Genomic DNA, 16,434 nt, shown 5'->3' with positions numbered 1-16,434 from the left:
GTGCTTAGGCCGAGAATCAGTTCTGCTGACAGTTTTCAGCCTGAAGGATTGGACAGAAGTGTGTCGGAGCATATGCATTGTACATTTCGAACTTTAAACTTGCATCTGCAACATTGACAAGTCTTTCGAGAATCGGTAGAATCCGTGTGTCTAGATCAGATCTGTCCCTGCATCTAAGCTTTGAACATTTCAGTGCTATTCGAGCTAATTCTTCTGTCTGAGCACACTTCAGGACAGTATTAGGTGCCATAGGACCCTTCAGCTTCCTATACTACACATTGCTGAAGATTATTCCATAGCCATTAAAAGTTTACGTATGCATCTGAAAACTAGCTCCACAGTTTCCTGTACAAAAACAATTTTAGTGTTGCATGGAGCTGGGACAGAGGATATTGCTGGAATGACGTGGATCAATACGAAACAATCAGTTTTCAAATTATCCGCCGCCCATCAAACGGTGCGTCTGTTACCGTTTCCTCCCTTGAAGGCAATCTCAATGGTGGTCGTCTTCGCGGAGAACCTCCGTGCTGGCAGTAGCCATGCTCATGTCCTGTCGTTCAAACTTAGAACTTCGTGATTTTGCGCTTCTAAAAACCTGTTGCAGCTAGCGTTGACGACAGGCCATTTCGACTTTATATTTACTATCCTCTGTGACTATTAAAATTGTCCTTTATTTATATCTATATTTTTAAAAAGCCTTATGGATTAACGACTGATAATAAGATTAGACATTGTCTCTTAAACAAAAAATTTGAGTTCTAATGTTATAAATGAAACAAATTAGGTATGAGGGTCATCCTTGTAATAAACTTAAACTATACTTAATTCTTATTAGTCGACTAATAAATTAGATACCAAATGATTATACCGACTAGCTTATATATATAGGAAAATTGGAACCCAACTTATTCAACTTCACATATTGGAAATCTGTAACCTACCTTACTGAACTTCAAGTCCAAGCATACTTTGCCATGAACTGCAGGTTGATGAGTATCAATTGATTCATACATAGTATATATGTAATATTAGTCGTAAAAAAATAATGAAAAATGACAATGAATAATCATTAAGAAAACTTCATAAGAAACTAGCCAACAATAAGTTGATGATGCACTTAAAAATGATAAATACAATATAGGGGAGTAAGTGAGAGAGTTACGTGACAGAAGAGAGCAAGCATAAAGCTTCAAGCACGAGCCTATCATGCTAGACACAACTTTGTGTGCTCCCTCTCTTCTGTCACCTTCCTTCACTCACAATTATCAACCTGTCCTCTTCTTTTGTATATGTATGTATGCATTTGCAGCACGGCAGCTCTAGTTTGCCAGATTACCTCGTCTTATCGTCATCACGGTTTTGCTCGAGCTTCATCCTAAACTAAAGCTGTAAGTTTATTCTATTGCAGGAGCTGAGAATCTTTGTTCCTTTTTGAGTGAAAAGAAAATGATGAGAGGCTGTAGGGCATTTATAGAAGGTGAAAACAACTGCCAAGTGGTGGTGATGTACGAGATGACATCGTGTATACGAGGTTATAGAAATTTATTAACAAGGGCACTAGTACAAAATTATGGAAGGGGTCGAGTTGTTTATCTTTGAAATTAATATGATTCTAAAAGGTAATTAAAACACCGGAAATAGAATATTGGGGCTTAATTTCACTAATTTTAAAATTATCATATCCTAAAAGGTATTTAAACTGACAAAGTTAGAGGTAAGACTTAATTTCATTTAATTTTAAAACTGATAATACCTTAAAAAATAATTAAACCAGAAAATTTTAGAAGGGTTAGGACTTAATTTCAATGATTTTAAAATTTTTAAGGACTTAAAATACAATTAAATCATAAAAGTTAGGATGGGTCATGCTCCCTTTCACCCAACGTGATTCAGCTACAGTTTATTAAGAGTTCGTTTATTTAATGTAAAACAAATTCAAGAAAATGATTTTCTTAAAATGAATTACATTCATTGAAAAATAATTTTTGAAAATCATTTTACGATATTTAGATGGTTTTTGTAAATCATTTTCACTTGTTAATCAATATTTTACATACTATTTATTATAAATATTTAATGCAATAAATAATATAATTAAAAATATTATTAAAGCATTAAAAGTATAATATTATATTATTAAAACTATTAATAAATATGTTTATAATTAATATTTATTAAAATAGTATTAAATAATATTAATATAAATAATAAAAAATATTATTTTAAAATTTTATGTTTTGAAGTGAAAATTCAGGAAACGTTTTACGAAAAATAAATCGTAAGTTATATTTACATAAAATGTAAAGGAAAATTTGTTGACCAATAAAATAAATTACAATGACTTTCTATTTTCCACCAATAATACTAGAAAAAAAGAAAATAGTTTTCGGAAAAACAATTACTGGGAAACAAGTAAACCCTAACTATTTAAATCTAAAATTTTACGAAACGAAAGCTAATATGTAGAAGCACGAAGATAACCTTCCCAACCGATTATCAGATACAAATACACACTAATAGTAGAACGAAACGTAGAACAATAAGATACTGACTACATTTGTTTATATCACTATACTAATACGTTCATCGTAGCAAGGGATGATGGTCTGTTCAACCAGAATTCATTCCACTTCTATTGGTAATTACCTCATTGGTAAATGCAAACAATAACATTCTTTCTTTGCTTACTGATCAACGTATTTACTTTACAAGATTTTGGATGATGATTGGGCACTTAATGACAAGTATATTATCGTTTATAATTAATTACGCTTGAACATATTCGACGAATTCATGGTACCAATCAAATCAAGGCTCGGCCAACTGTTTTTGTGAATGTTAATGGCTCGTCGATTAAGGAATATGGTTTGAGTAATGGCTGTCTTTGTTACACAAAGAAATCCAGGAAGAAGAAGAATAAAAATCCACCCCTTTACAAAATGGTCAACCGATGTGAGCTTGACAAAGTCTAAGCTTATCCAAAGATTTACAATGGCACAAGACAAAAAGTAGCGGAAAAATAAGGTCGATCCATAGGGACTAATAAATTTCCTATTAAATCTGATTTGATCTCTAACCAAAAAATCTGTAAAATAAAATAAAAAGGGGGTTTATTGAATTTAATTGAATAAACTAAAATTAAATAAAAATAAGAAGACAATAAAAAAATAATTGAAGAGATAGCAATAAGCCTCTAGTTTCGCTTTGACTCGACTCGTCTCGATCCTTGAAATAGATTTTACTTCGAAATCTTACTGGTTATAGTCTATAAGGCCCAACTCTTATAACTTGCTCTTAATCCCTAGAATCAATTCTTGAAAATTAATCCTTGTTTGGATTTAACTTTGATTATCGATGTTAACGCCAATATCTTCTTTAATGCTGGTGCTAGGATTATGCATCTCAATGAGAATCAAACTCGATCTTGATTTTTCTTAGCAAACCGCCGCTAAGTTTATTCTTAGGGATTTGAATTTGCTACAAGCCGATTCTACTCCCAACGGTAAATCAAAATAGCATTCAAACCAATATGCAATCTTTGAATTGAAAGGGTAAATAATTTGAAGATTAAGTCGATTACCTAACCTTGTTTACCGAAAATCAAGAAAGATACTTGAAGATATGAAGTGCTTTTTAATTCTCACGAAACGGATTGAGTCATCACTCAGCTATGGACTAAAAGAGATTTAGCTAAGTATGGATTGGATCATGCTTAGCATTGTGAAAAAAAATATGAAAGAAAAGTAAAAAGATGAAAGAAAAGTAGAACTTCAATAAATAGTCAAGGAAATATAAATTCAATATGAGTTCAAAGGTTGAACCTAAGAGTATTTATAACCCAAAAGTTATAAGTAAATAAAATGACTAATTCCTAATCAATCTAAAAATCTACCAATAGTTCTAATACAATAACTAATTCTAAATAAAATAAAAAAATAATCAAACTAAAAATCCTAAATCTAAAAGGTTTACACAAAAGATAAAATAAATATTTAAGTCTTGTACTTATGGTTGAATTATGTTTCATCTTTGAATAATCTTATGTCAGGTAATTCCAATTAAATATCAAGATGCTGACTTGATCATTGAATATGCTACGTTTTGGGCTAATTAATCCAATAAAACTTCTGTCCAAAATAAACCCAAATAAAGACAAGTCAGTATATCCAATCGAAAAATAGAGTAAATAATAATAAATATATGCAATATAAACAGTCATTAAAAGGAGTGATATCATTTACTACATTCTTGCTATATTATCTTTCAAAAACATAGATATTATCATTACAACAATTAATCAAATGAATAAGGGTTAGATATGAAAAGCTTTTTCTATTTGCTTGTGAGATGAAATCGTATCAAATTTAGTTTCCTCATGAGAAGCGATTGTCGGAATGTTTATCCATAAATATATACAATATAAACACTCGTAAAAAGGAAGTGATATCATTGCTACTTCTTGCTATATTATCTTTAAAAAACATAGATATGATGCTCATGAAAGCAACCAAAGCTTAAACATAAAGCGTTTATTCAAGCATATGATGCTAGAATCTCAAATTTGCTCATATAAACAATGCGTCCCAATACGAGCGATACCACATTGTCTTAGCTGTTTGATGTCACAATTGTGTCTCACTTAATGGCTAACATAGATATGATGCTCATGAAAGCAACAAAGCTTAAACATAAAAGCGTTTATTCAAGCATATGCTGATGCTAGAATCTCAAATTTGCTCATATAAACAATGCGTCCCAATACGAGCGATACCACATTGTCTTAGCTGTTTGATTGTGTCACAATTGTGTCTCACTTAATGGCTCAAATTTGCACTCGATTCTAACTAGATGTTAGAGAACGAAGTTAAGATTTTATTAAGGAGTCGGAATGCAATCGTAAATGTTTAATGGCCCAAGTTAATCCAAATGCTGTGAAAGCATCTAAAAAGCTTGTAAGATTCTTTGGATTTGTGGACTAAAAAGCTAAAAAATTATAATAATTGTAATGACTGGTCACCATATTGAGTGGAAGGGGAACAACAGCTCCAAGTCTTTTTGAAAGTTCTCTGAATTTGCCCCCTCCATGCATTATTTGTGTAATTCAATAATTAACATTGGCATATTCATTGATTAGGACATGGGGGGCCTTGGGATGCTGTGGGTTCTAGATATTACAGATGTCTTTGGGAATATAAAGTTATAGTTCTTACGTATTTGCATTCTGACATGATAGACTAATGTCCCTTCAAGGATGCAGTATATATGGATCATCATCTAGCCACCTATAATATCACCATCATCATCATTCATCCTGTGGGATTCTCTGTCACATTCAATTCTTTTGATGATGCTGAAATGGATACACACATACATGACCATAACCAGTGAGAGCATCGTAAAAAACTCAGAAACAAACCAGTATTGGTGTCCACAGAACAACATTTGTCAACACACATCAAGGCTTGTTTTCTAAAATTAATTAATCATTTCAAATACTAAAAAATATTATAATCACTGATAATTTTTAATCAATTAATATGAATTGTATTAATGCATAAATTCTTTTTAATACAATTTATTTATTCATAATCTCAGAATAAATTTATACGTTTAAACAAATATTATATATATTTTTACAGATTGGAACAAAAATACTAAAATGTTATTTGAAATATGACCTCGTCAAGTATTTGAAGGAATTAATTTTTTTTAAGATTGCGTATATTTCAAAATGAAGAGTAGAGATCAGAAAATATCAAATTACTGTAGACAAAGCAAATCTATCAAAAAAATATGGTACAGGGACCTTCTGCAAAATTTGACCATTAGATAAATCAGCTAAACGATATTGTTCTTTCGCGTTTTAACCAAAAGGCTAAAGCATCTTGGGCTCATGGCCCTTTTATCAAGGCCATGATTAAAATCGGCGCCATTTCTACCTCCCAAACCTCGAAACATTAACGTCGTCAGAGACGATGGAAGAATGGTCGGCGGCGGCGCCGGAGTAGGTGGTGGGGTTAGAGATGGTAAGGAAGAATGTGAGAAAATGTGACGTTTTGGTATACAATTTTATCACGAGATAAACAAAAAAAATCCAAGTCTCTGCTACAATTTTATCATCCACGGTTTCAATATTCTAAACATGCACGATGAAACTTAAAATGCAAATAGAAAATGGTGAAAAAACTAAAGTGGCACCACCATTATCATAAACTACCTCAAAGATTCAACACACAAAATTTCTAGGTTTTTTATTACAAGAAGATGAAGAAACAAAGAGACAATTCCAGTTCATGCATGGGATCATGCAACCGGATTGTTGAAGATTGAAGCAAGCAATTTAAGGGTTGAAGAAAGTGGAATGACACTTGCATGTCCATCCTTCGGGCTCGTAATTGGTATACTGAATTCCAAGCTATCAGAAGTTGTGGGAATCTGAGTGGCGATACACGGCGGCATCTTCCACACTTCGTTGGCAATTCGGTGGCCTTGATCCGATTCTCCCCAGTTTTCTTCCACTCTTTGTTTTTTCAACACGCTGGGAACAGAAAGAGAGAGCATTTTTCAATCACAAAAAGAAAGAATTCAAGACCATAGTCAAGATTCGGAAGAGCATTTAGATTTTAGAGAGAGTGATGAACCGTTTAGACTCAAAGGCAACATCCGGGAACTCTGGAACTGTATCTGTTGATGAGGTTTAGATGGTAAAACACACAGAAAAAAAAGAAAAGAAAGGACAGGAAATTGATGTAAAATTCTTTAGAGGATTACAAACCTTCTTGATGAGAAATATGATGAAATACAGAAGACATGGTTGATACGTGAAGCCAGCTTATTATATGCATAACTACAATGAGGAAACACGTTCTTTGCTTCATTTTTCCTTCAAGAATCGACCGAATGATGATGAGACAACGACTATGATGATCTTTATTACAGGGATGGGAAGAGAGAGATGGTTGTTTGAGTCAGTTGAATCGTGAAACAAAATGATATGGAAAACGGAGCGCACCCTAAACATATTTAAAAACATGGAAAGTACGACTAAGTTAATCATAGTTAAAGGTTATTATTAATTGATATGTATGTATATTTTAATGACTTTTAGAAAATTTAAAAGAATTTAAATTGATAAAGTAATAGAGTATAATAAAATGAATTTAATGTCTATAATAACCTTATAAGATACAGTAGAAATAATAATTTTTTACAATAGTTAAAAAGATAAAAATTCTTAATTTCCATAAAATACTTTTAATTTTACAAATGCACCCTATCATCAAAACATGTTATTTAGATCTTAATATTTTAATCATCAAATCAAGTAGATTAAAATAAATAATGATAAAAAAACATAACATCAGCATTACTAGGAAAATTTAGATAAAATGATAAACCCTATCTCAGCTCTCTCTCTATCTTTCCCTACTCCCAGATGAAGAGATATTGCTTCACACACAAGTTATCCTGATTTCTTATTTTCCAACCTTTTGACAAGTCCGTACTCCCATCAAAGTATTTTGAATAAGAGTAGTTGAAAAGCTGGAAGACAAAGGCTCTTTTAGTCTTGTTCCCTGAGCAGATTCTGCTGGGAAAGTAGTTCCAACTTGAATCCTGACCAAAAATAGTAAAAAACACAAAACAAAGAGAGAACACTGCTAACACCCAGGGTCATGACAAGAGAAGTCATAGTAGAAAAATCAGAAAGGAAGAAGAAACTGAGATGACTGTGAATAAGCATCTGAAGCTGCCTCTTCTGTCATGCTGGCCAGTCCACAGGTGCCTATACACTGCTAGCTGCTGACATTGAGCATGACAAAGGTTTTTGTTTTGACCTTTGAGGTTGTTTAGGAGACCGGGTCCGGTCGTCGAGGAGGGAACCCTGACCTGTTCCATTTGTTTAATGGGAGTAGATGATTTTGGTATTGTTAACCATGCCTGGTTTAGGTATTCGGCGTATGAATTTTACTGCTTTCTGGTTGTGATTTGATGAATCACTGTGAGAGTGAGGTTTGAAATCTGGCTTCCACCATCTTCTTCTGCTTTGTTTCTGCACAAGCTGGTTCATTGCACGTAGTGACAACATTGACTTGGACCTAAATTTGATTTTCATTTATTTTTTAAAATTTTATCCTTAACTATCAATCTATAATTACAAAAAAAGAAATCTTTTAATACTTATAATTATAATTTATTTATTCACATTAATCTTTAAAAATAAGTACAAATCAAGCAGTTTCAGTGATTAAGAAATTATTGTTATTAATTGAAATCTCAATCTGGGTATCACGTATGTAAGAATGTCTCAACGTATTATCAAATAGTTGAGGACCTTTGAACATGTATTACCTATAATACATGAATTTAATTATATAAATAAAGTATAGATATTAAATTTATAATTTAAAATAATATAAAAATCTTTGACATATTAAACCACTGAAATTGAATGAGATTAGTTTAAATTTAAATTTTATATTATTTAAATTTAGATCATATTACAAGGACCTTTGGCCCTTAATATTTTAAACAAATTCAGATGTTAAATTATGATGTTATAAATAAAATAATTATGTTGAGAAGGCCAAAACAAGTTAGGAATTCAAATTGTAATGTGAGAAGGTCCTTCTGCTAATGTATATTTATAGTATTAAATTTAATCGATCAACCGATCATATATTGATAACCAATAAAGAAGGATAAATGTGGGATTAAAAAAAAGTTCTTCATAATTGTGTTTACTTAAATTTACAATGTAAATTGAAAAAAAACATTTCACGTTTTAAATAACAATTGCCTGGCTCACAAACTTTAGTTGTTAGAAAAATAAATTAACAAGCTACAAAACATGAAGTAAAAAAATGAATGAACTGGCTTAGCTCACTGTGGCTATGGGCCTTGGACTCGGCAGACCCATAATTGCAATCCTAGGGGAAAGATGGATTCTTGGACTGGGTCGGGGTGAAGGTATTGGACCCAACAACTTCCTCGTGCCCGGAACTACCCTCGGCGACAAGTTTACTTTTCCAGTGCTTTCGATTGAAGCTCGCTCGGGTAGTCTCGGACGCACCCGATACGGGGTCCAACACACTCGTCCACTACATGCAGTCTCTTGGCCATATTGAACCTGGGTGCTTCTGCATTAGCACCTGCACCGTTGGTGTTCATGTTGTCATCTTTGTGATGATCGTCTGCTTGTAGATGACCTTGGCCCCCTGGTACTGCCGTATTCTTCTTCGACATCGGGTTCCCGGGTTTCGTCGGGGCCGGTTGCTAATTCGAGCCGGATTCTTTATCCGGGGTTTCCCGTACGAGTGTCATCATCAATGGAGCACCTCTGTAAACCGAAACATCACAGCACCATGAGCAAGTTTGTCAAGTAAAAGGTTCAAAAATATGCTGCCAGTCCGTATTTGGTAAAGTTTTGAGATTTTACCTTAACATTTGTGAGATTAACATGGTTTCCTCGAGGAAGCTAATGAACTCCGTGAAATTCTCTTCCGTTGGGTGATAGTGACCACTATATGGCCATATCGCCTGGAACAGAAAAGTAAAAAAACATTAATTACATTACATTAATTACATTAGCTGTATGCATGAATAAAGTAATTTGTACCTCGAGAACCCCGTCACGAGCAACTAATCTTCCGGCTGCCGTGGTGGCACCGCGGCGAGAAAACTAGAATGTTGAAATTTGCCCTTTCTCTTTTGACCAACATACAAGGCTCGACTCGTGCTAAGGACAAATATCCACTTGGATTCACGGTCGTATCCACAGGTGATCCGTTCTTCCTATAAACAAGCCGCCCCTTCTCAATTATTACCTCATATTCTTCCCTTTCTTTCTGCAAATCAATTATTTAAACGACATAAATATACAGTAAATATAGTTAGGTAGCTGTATATATCAAGTTGTATTCATTAATTAAACCTACCGGTCCAAGATATGTGATGCATTGCTGGTGAAGCCTTTTCCTTGGACATTTGTCGAGATTCACCTCTTTCCCATCTCCAACATCCAACCTTTCGAGATCAGAGAAGAGAATGATTAAAATCTTTCATTAGAATGCTATAATGTTGAAATTTTGAAGACTTTGAAAGGCTGCTGAATTGAAGGATATAATCATTACAGTAGAAAAAAGGCTGGGAGCTTTCACTCGAGAACCAAACATCATAGTACATGTGTAAGTTGTGACCATATCTATGTCTTGGATCAATCTGTAAGAAATTAGAAATATCTTGTTCTAGTTAGCAATGGAACCCTAGTTCGAGTTGCATGCGTGGAGGAGATATAGTTATAAGAACTTACTGCTTCAAGCCAGTGTGAAGGGCTAATTTAGCCTTTTCATCCTTGGACAACCCCTTTCCGACCTGCAATCAAGGAGGAAATAACATTGTATAATCTCTGTATACGACAAGTTTTGTAACTTGTTTGGCAAGGTACCTTTGCTGCTTTGGTTTTGGCTCTAACCCACCGTGCAACAGCGGATTCCGGTTTCTCGACCTCGAAGAACGACACAGAGTTTTGCTTGAGCTCCGCAAGGTCTAATACCTTCCACCAGCTCCTCAATCACCACCGCACAATCCGCAAGGTTTCTTCTAGTCCTATAGCTCTTGTAAACCTTTTGAAGCTTAACAGCAGCCGAACTAGCTCATTCAGGGTCTCGGCGAGAACATAATCGTCGGTTCAGGTAGAGAAAGTGAGAGCGTTGGCTTATGAATTAACCCATTGGAACCTCCAGATGATGGTCTCCTTTGAACCAGACTTGAACGAAAGAGTCTTCTCAAGCAACATTTGATGATCATCACAGGTTTTCGAATCGATCACGGTCTCCAAATCTGTTCTCTTGAAGCTATTAACCGGGAAATACCTCTCCATGTTTCGAATTTAGACTGATGTTGCAGGTCAAACCGAAGAACCTGTACTTACAATTTTTTCCAGGCTGATTGAAGCAATGAAAGACAATCCCATAAGCCTCCAATCTGCTCATCAATCATCATAAACCAATTAAATAACAAGAAAATCGTAAAAGCTAAAGCTAAAAGGCAAAGCACTTGCAAGTTGCAACTGATTAGCTCCAATAATTGAAGGGAAATGAAACATTAAATCTATAATTAACCAGGAGAATACGAACCAATACCAGCAGACAAGACACCAAAACCTACCTGTATGCAGTATGTTGAATAAGTTCTCAGAGAAAGATTTCCAAAACAAACCCTTTGGAGAAGATGATCAAATTCTGAAAGATGTTTATCCTCTGACCTAATCTCTTCTCTCTATTACATATACATAGGGGAAGATAAGCTAATTTGGAATCCAACTAACAAACCTTAAAAAATACTAAACATTCCTACTAGAAAGGGCAAGTATGACTTTGAAATGTATGTGTGTGTGTATATATATATATATGATCGGTATATTTCAACTGTTTTAAGGCTTTTGTGGGTTAACGAGACCACGAGTGGTTTTGACGAATTCAAATCTTTTAAAGTATTCTTTTTATGGAAAATATACCTTTGCTTCCTGGAATTTCACCTGCAGACCCCTGCGTGTAAAAGGAGAAGGATGTTTTACACGATACAGTGTCCAAGAAAGTAAGCTTGTGGATATAAAGTAAACACGAAAACGCTTTAGAATCTTACACACTGGTATTTGATTGTCGTAGTTTTTTGTGTTGTGCTGTTGTTGTTTTCATGGCAGTCAAAGAGTGCTTCCGTCATGGCTTTGGTCATTCAAGAACGCACCTTTTTCTTCTTCTCCAAAGATTTCTTTTCTTTTTATCTGTTCCTTCTGTGGTTGCAGACTACTGTTAACATTAGCCTTGCAAATGCAATTCATTGCAATCGTATATATTCCCACCACTTGACTTGCTTTTCTTATGCTTTACAGCATCAAAATTTACTTGTAAACCCCACACCCACACTTTAATTTCTTGTCATCATAAAGTTTGAGCCCAACACTTTAATGAAGATGACAATGGTAAAAATAAAAGAAATATCTAATATTTCTTATTAAATTTTTTTTAATCTTAACTATATATTTAATTTAATTTAGGGTTAAAAAATTAAATTATGAGTCTTACATTAGGTGTAATATATTCAATGATGAGAAATCTATTGGTAAAATAAATAGCTAAATACTTTTAATTTATTTAAAATTTGATTATATAACTTGTATGGATAAAATATTAAATTAATAGTTTGATTGTTATAACATCAATAGGAGAATAACTTATAAAGATGTATAAATTTATCCAAAAATCTCGACTCGACGGAAACGATAACATAATTATTACTTATATATATTTGTGTCGAGTTTAATCGAGTGTAAGATTTTACTCAAAAACTTGAGTCGGGTTTCAAATCGAGTGATTTTTTTAATTTAAATAAAATTGAATGGAAATGAAAAATATAATATCGAATAGAATTCGAGACAAAAATTCAATCTAATCCACAAACCAATAAGTTTCTAATTTTGTCAACGCTGTACTAAGCTAGAAAACGTATCGTGTCTCTTTCACAAAGTCAAAAACAGTGTAAGCAAAACAATTTTTTAAATAAAAAATAGAAAACTTTGGGAAATTTAATTGGTGAATAAATAAATAAAACAAATTAATGGTTTCAGCGACGCTATTTTCCGCCACGGTATCAGGGTTGTTGACACGTGTGTGACACAAGGTAATAGAGGTGTTTTTTTTTATTTATAAAAATCGTAATTAATATTATTAATAATTGATTTAATGAAATAAAATATTAAATTTAATTAAAATTTTAATTTTAATTATAATTATAGGAGAAATAATTAAGTTATAAGAATTATTTGTAATACACAATCTGAATTAACTAATAATAAAGGGTCGTTTGTTTACTGCTGAATGGAATCATTCAGCGCTGAATGCTGAACCGTTCAACATTCAGCGTGTTTGATTCTCACCTCTTAATGAAGACTATGCTGAATGAAACAACAAAACACTGCTGAATGATTCAACATTGCTGAATGATTCAACATTAAAGTACATTCTGAATCATTAAGCACCTGGTATTTTACCATAATACCTATTTTTTGACATGTTGTCTTATTAAACAATCAGATCTTATAATATAATAAATCATTATGAAGGTAAAAATGAAAATTCATAATTCAGATTCTACATTCAGAACCATTATTAACAGCATGTCACATTCAGAGTCAATTCATACAGAGCCTTTGAATCATTCGGTCATTAATCATTCAACGCTCAATCATTTTATTTATCAAACACCACTAAATTGAATACCATTGAATTATTAAAAACTTACTATTTTTATACTTATATATATATATATTGATAAATTTAACTATAATTAGATGTCATTGTTTTTTTTTCCACCAAACCATAACTTAAATCATTGTTTTTAATTCCTCAGTCATGGTTTGGATTTTCTTATACTTGAATTCCCGGTTTTTAATAGAGATTTTTACTTAGATTTAAATTTTTAAAAAAACATTTTTAAAGATAGAATCAAGCGATTTAGTGATTAAAAGTTTTTTTATTACCTTTTAGGATTTCGAGTTGGAGCACTGCATATACAGATTTATGATTTATGAGTATTTATTGTAAAATAATCGAGAGTATTTAAACATATACTATATTATATTCACCCAGATTTGTCATATTTTTTTTTTAAATAAAATCATTTTTAATAACTCTATGAAATTCCTAATCTGACTGCTCAACAAATCTGTCGACCCAAATCTGTTTTTTAGGGGGGGGGAATTATAAATAATCAATAAGAAACTAAATTAAAATTAAAGGGAAAGTATTTGGTTGACAATTTCTTACAAGCCGCCGTACAGAAATCGATTAGTTGATAAACGTAAACTACAATTGTTGGTTTGATGAACATTGAATCAATACCACTCGAGGACTTTTGATTATTTTATAATTAAATTATTATTTGATTCAATAATAGATTAATTTAGATTAAATATAATTAAATTTTATTAAAAAAATTCTTTGAACATAATTTTCTTTATTCATAATATCAAAATTTAAATAATCTCTACTCTTATTTAAATGATTTAACATCTCATCTTGTTGGATCAGTCAATAATTGATATTAAGATCTTAATTTAATCACACATTGTGAACATTTTAAAATTTTAAGAATAATCTTAATGCATATTAGTTTAATTTAAATTTATTTTAATGACATATTAAAATATTTCACATGATATCTATTATTCGTAGTCCCCTCCAAATTGAGCTACGACTCTTGAACGTATTAATGTAATATTTGATCGACCATATTTAAATAATTTTAAATTAATAAATTTAATATGTTTTTACAAGTTTTTTTGAAAGGAATAATCGAAACGGGTCTAAAAGTAAAACTTTCTCATCAGAGGAAGAATTATGATGATTGCAGTAGATGTAGATGGTGAGACAACGAAAGAAATGATGATGATAATGGCAATGAAGGAGAGGTGACAACCATGAGAAGAGGAGAATGAAGTAGAGTATGAGAATAGGGTGATGATAACGAAAAGAGGATGACGACATCGTGGTAAAGAAAGTAAATAATGAGAGATGTGACGACTGTGATAGAAGAAGGAAATAAGGTATGAGGAATGAAGAAGGCTAAACTCTCTAGATAACGTTCTCGAACAAATTATTTCATGAGATAATGCTCTCCCAAGATTAATTACTCAAATAGGTGAAATCCACAGTGTGGTCGTAGGTCGTCATGCCTTCCGGCGACCTACTACGTGGCCAGCCATGCACGTCCCCAAACATAAGTCGCCATGTCCTCCGGGCGACCTTGTAGGTCGCCATGCACTCCCTCTTGCTCCTCGCGTGATTCCTCTTGCCCTCGGATGCCCTCGGATTCCCTCGCATAGCTCGCTCGAATAGCCTCAGTCGAATGCCCTCGATGCCCATCATGTTGGAACGTGCATGGCACATGCAATCTCTCTCATAGTTATCTCGTGAAATAATTTGTTCGATAACGTTATCTCGAGAGTTAGCCGAATGGAATGGTTAGCTGAAAAAGTGGGGTGGATGATGGATGATGATGATAAACAATGAAGAACAAATAATTGGGAGAAACAATGGCTAACTTGATAAATTTTTAAATATGAATATGATTATTTAAATTAATATCAAATTGATAGATGTTATTTAATTTATAACGAATAAATGACTAGATTGTAAGAAAATCTTATTGAGTGTCTCAATTATAGCTTTGAGATGAATGACTCGTTTGTAATTTAATTAAAATTGAGTGATTGAGATGTATTTTATCCAACTTATATAAATGGTGGTATACATATTAAGAAAATTTTCCATTCATGGCAACGAAATCTCTAACGAAAATATTACCAAATATTTTCAAACTTGACCTTTTTTACACTCGCAATTTATAAACTCCAATAAAATAAACGAATAAAATATTTTATAGACATTTATCTTCTTGTACACAAAAAAAAATTTATTCGTTAAGAAAAAATTATGATTTTATATTTAAAACAAACAAAAAATAATAATAAAGAAACCATGATTAAACATATCCGATAATTTAAATTTAAGCATCAATTTTAGATACGTTTGATCATAATAATAAAATCTCTACCGTGTTTACGTTACTTCTTACTTTAATTCGGTACATAAATATTAAAATAAAATTAGTGCTATGTAATGATTATAAGTTAAAGAACATTGACGTATGAGTTTATGTATGAGTAACGTCAATTAAATTAAGAAATTACTATAAATAAATTTTAAAAATATATAACAAACATAAGTTATTAAACGTTAAAATCCTTAGTTAACGTCATTCTGACATAATTGAATTCAATAAATTATTGATCAGTTTTAAAATTATTATAATATTATGAATATTAAATATAAAAAGAATTTTAATATATTTAAATATAAATGTATTTAAAAATAATATTTAATTATCAAATTATGAATATTTATTTTTTATTTTTTTTAAAAATTTTGATAATAGGATATATTTAGGTCTGGATATGGTAAGGGAGAAAGGAATTGGTAACGACACGCCTCTCCCACTCAACCAAACCCCCATTTAAATTCCCATCTTTTCTGCCCTTTCTCGTATCTAGGGTTTTAGATTCTCATATTCTTTCTAAAATCAACCTTTTCTCTTTTTTCTTTCTCCTTGAAATTCTTTATTCACAATGACAAACAACGAAGGAATTAACTTCAACATGTCCGGCCTCGGTGATGGTGGTAATCACTTTCTGTTCTCAGTCTTCTACTTTCACTGCTTCACTGTTATCACTTCCCTCACTGTTTTTTTCCTTCTAATTTTGGTTGCAGCTCTTAACGAGGAAGCTCGAGCTGGTCTCGTTAACGCTCTCAAAGTCGGTGGCATTCTGAATTGTTTTTTTTTCATTGTGTAGTTTTTGAACTGTTTTTTTAGTTTTTC

At 32.3% G+C, this 16,434-nt stretch overlaps 1 pseudogene; it reads right to left on the bottom strand.

Moving 5' to 3' along the window:
• Positions 1-8,794: 8,794 nt before the first annotated feature.
• Positions 8,795-11,721, bottom strand: LOC120156717 (annotated as a pseudogene).
• Positions 11,722-16,434: the final 4,713 nt, after the last annotated feature.

This window comes from Hibiscus syriacus, unplaced genomic scaffold (genome assembly GCF_006381635.1).
Source record: "Hibiscus syriacus cultivar Baekdansim isolate YM2019G1 unplaced genomic scaffold, ASM638163v2 tig00111234_pilon, whole genome shotgun sequence".
In the NCBI taxonomy this organism is placed as follows: Eukaryota; Viridiplantae; Streptophyta; class Magnoliopsida; order Malvales; family Malvaceae; genus Hibiscus; species Hibiscus syriacus.
This window is presented reverse-complemented; position numbering and strand designations above follow the sequence as displayed.